The sequence below is a fragment of the Podarcis pityusensis genome (genome assembly GCF_964106645.2).
Source record: "Podarcis pityusensis genome assembly, chromosome: 8".
Classification (NCBI taxonomy): domain Eukaryota; kingdom Metazoa; phylum Chordata; class Lepidosauria; order Squamata; family Lacertidae; genus Podarcis; species Podarcis pityusensis.
In genome coordinates, this window is record NC_138033.1 from 14,405,522 (window position 1) to 14,409,590 (window position 4,069).

Sequence of the window (4,069 nt, forward strand, 5' to 3'; positions counted from 1 at the left end):
GCAAAGCTGGCATCCGGACCATGACCGTTGGGCCTGGGATCATGCTGCGAAGAAGCGCCGTGTGCTGTAAGAGAGAGAGCTGCCAGAAGCAAGTGGCTAAATGTACGTATCTCCTGTACTTGCCTGGCTTTGAAGATGCACCTCCAGGCCTGAAGGGGGCGCTGTACTAAATGACAAGGACTCCATAGAGTTCTTTTGCTTATTTTAAAGCAGGGGGCTGGCAACCTTTTTGAAGCCCCCAGGCATATTTGCAAAATGGATAAACGACCGTGGGTACCATAGTCATGCTGCAACTCTTCCTTCATCATCATCATCATCATTTTATTATTATTTATTAAATTTGTATACAGTCATACCTTGGATGTCAAACACCTTGGCTTCTGAACAAATCGGCTCCCGAATGAGCGAAACCTGGAAGTGCGGAAGTGAGCGTTCTGGTTTTCGAACGATTTTCAGAAGCCAAACGTCTGACAGGCTTCTGCGGCTTCCGATTGGCTGCAGGAGCTTCCTGCAGCCAATCAGAAGCTGTGGTTTGGTTTCCAAACGTTTTGGAAGTCGAACGGACTTCTAGAACGGATTCTGTTCAACTTCCAAGGGACGACTGTATTGCCCTTCAATTGAAGACCCCAGGGTGGTTCACAACAGAAAACTAGAAACTAAGAATACAAAATAAAACAAAAACAGACCAAATTCCCCCTCCTGCAGAGGACTAATTGTACACCAAAGAAGTGGGTGTTAAACGGGTCCAGTGTAAATTAAGCCAGCAGAAAGCGTACAAAATACAAATTTGATTCAGATGCTATGGTTGGCTGAGATGTCCTAAGCCTGGCAGTGGGGAAAACAAACCTGTAAAATAGGGTTTGAGTTACTGCACCCTTTTTCTGCTTAATTTATGCCATGTTGCCAGGTCACATGACCAAGCTGATTGGGCTTAGGATCCAGCTTAACTCTCCCCTCTTTGGTCCAGCCTTCACCCAGCTCAGCTCACCCAACTGGCGTCTGGCTGAGCCAGGATGGGAGAGAAATGCTGTCATATCTCTGGCTGAGGTGAAGATGAGGAAGCTAAGCTAGCGCCGCCTGGCTGTGCCAGGAAACTGCCAGCTCAGGCAGAGATCTGCTGGATCCTAGCCCTGCTCATCCCAGTGGATCTTGCTACAGATATGTTTCTACCAGCTGAAGCCTGGGAGGAAAGGCATTGAATAGTGTGGGCTTTGGGTGGTTCATTGATCCATCCTTTCTTGGGTTCGTTCTGTTGCATTCTGACTCCTGTGATGGTATTCCCTCTCCTTCCTCCCAGTACCCCCAGTCAATACTACAAGGAACGGCTTCACCTGCCCAGCTTGCTATGCGAAGGATTCGCATTCGTGTGAAGCTGAAGGGTCCATGGATTGTACTGGAACAGAGGACCATTGCGTTCACATTACAGGCATTCTGGAATCAGTAGAAGGTAAGTCAGCAGGGAACAAAGCTGAGGAAGAGAGCTGAATTCAACTGACATGAATCAGTTGGAAGATACCACAGGAGCATCGAGTCCACCCCCCCCCCCCCCGGGGAAGGCAGGAATCTTTTGCCCAATGTGGGTCTTGAACCCACAACCCTGAAATTAAGAATCTAGTACACAGCTCCATTTGCACTATATGTTTAAGACAGTATCATGCCGCTTTAAACAGTCATGACTTCCCCCAAAGAATCCCGGGAGCTGTAGTTTGTTAAGGTTGCCAAGTGTTGCTAGGAGAACCCCTATTTTCCTCACAGAGCTACAGTTCTCATAATGGTTCAATAGTCGACTTCTCTTTTGTGGGAATTTTGCAAATTGTAGTTCTGTGCTTTTGGGAAGCCGCAACTCTTTAAGGTGGCGTGATACTGCTTTAAATGCTTATTTTTTATTGCATTTGTTGTTGTTGTTGTTTAGTCATTTAGTCGTGTCCAACTCTTCATGACTTCATGGACCAGAGCATGCCAGGAACTCCTGTCTTCCACTGCCTCCCACAGTTTGGTCAAACTCATGCTTGTAGCTTCGAGAACACTATCCAACCATCTCGACCTCTGTCGTCCCCTTCTCCTTGGGCCCTCCATCTTTCCCAGCATCAGGGTCTTTTCCAGGGAGTCTTCTCTTCTCATGAGATGGCCAAAGTATTGGAGCCTCAGCTTCACAATCTGTCCTTCCAGTGAGCACTCAGGGCTGTTTCCTTCAGAATGGATAGGTTTGATCTTCTTGCAGTCCGTGGGACTCTCAAGAGTCTCCTCCAGCACCATAATTCAAAAGCATCAATTCTTCGGCGATCAGCCTTCTTTATGGTCCAGCTCTCACTTCCATACATCACTACTGGGGACACCATAGCTTTAACTATACGGACCTTTGTTGGCAAGGTGATGTCTCTGCTTTGTTGGCAATGTGATGTCTCACAACCTTGTAGGCAGGTTAGACCAAGAGGCAGATGACTAGCCGAAGGTCACCCAATGAGCTTCACGGCTGAGAGGGGATTTGTACCACGATCTCCTAGCTCCTAGTCTCACACTTTAAGAACTACAGTAAACCAAACTGGCCAGAGCGACCCAGCTGGAATGGTGATGGATTTCTTTTCCACATGAGGATGAATCAAGAGAAGTGCCATCCGTGGGTTTGTGGTACAGAGCGAGCAACATAAACTCTAAGAAGCTATTGCAATTTAAACGAGGGTAAATCGTGCTGCTGTAACTGACTCCTTTTTCCAAAAACTCTGTTCAGCAGCAGGGCTAAAGCAGTATCATACCACTATAAACAGTACTCTTTTTTGATAATAATTTTTATAAGCTTTCAATTACAATAACAGCCTCATTATAACAATGCCAAATTATAATACAATTAGTAATACCAATCATTCAGATGCCAAATTGAACAATTTGGGTGCTCCACCCTACCCCACATGTTAGAATTGATGGGTGGATGATTTACTTTATTTCCGCGTTCCAAAATCTTATAAATTTCAGTTACACTCCAGTCAAAATAACAATTCCTTATACCGCAACTGCAGTTTTAATGACTTCCATTCGTATTGACACATTCAATGATTTATAAAGCTACAGGTGAAGCATTCAAAGTCTCTCCTTGTTCTTCCTGTGTGTGGCAGTTATTCTGTCCGTAATGTTTCTTCCTGTCCTTGTAATATATTACGTCTATCTTTTGGCACTATAAACATTCCTGGCTTCTTCCAAAGAATCCTGGAAACTGTAGTTTGTTAAGGGTGCTGAGAGTTCTTAGCAAACTCCTTATTTCCTCTACTTCCCAGATACAGTTCCCAGAGTTTCCTGAAAAGAGGGATGGATTGTTAAACTATTCTGGGAATTGTAGGGGGACACGAGTCTCCTTTCAGCACCCTTAACAAATGACAGTTCCCAGGATTCTTTGGAGGAATCTGTGGATGTTTAAAGCGACTCGATACTGCTTAAAATGGATAGCCCAGATGGGGCCTAGAAGTCCAGGGAGTTCGAGAACTAGAAAGAGCCCAAAGAAAATTCATTGGCTTTACAGCAGAGTAGATCAGATTTAATTCTACCGAAGGTTTCGGCTTACACCAAGGCAATGACACCGACCGGAGCTTAACAGATCTCAGAGCAGAACGCCGTGTCCAGAGATTAAAAAAAACAAAAGCAAGAGAAGGATCCATGAGACATGACCCTGCCTCTCTCTTTTTGCTTTGCAGTTGCTGCGAATGAAAGGTTTGCAGCCAGAGGTTGTGCTGTGCCCAGCGTCTGCGAGCATAGCAAGGGGATGGCTGTTTTTGCTGGTGTTTACACTTACACACTGTCCACAGTCAGGGAATGCTACGCAGCCCCTTCTGTGAAAAATGCTGCCTGTCTACACCACCAACACTCCTGGCTGGGGACCCTTTTCCTCTGCACACTGCTGCTTCCAGTGTCCTCTGTCTGCGTTCCGCCCAGTCTCTCATCCTGGCTGATAAAGTGCTTCACTTGATCTCTCTCCTCTTCAGTGACAAGTCTGCCATAGCGTACATAACATAATAGGGCTGGACACAACATGCACATAAACATGCAGACCCTCCAAGTGTCCCTGTTTTCCAGGGACAGT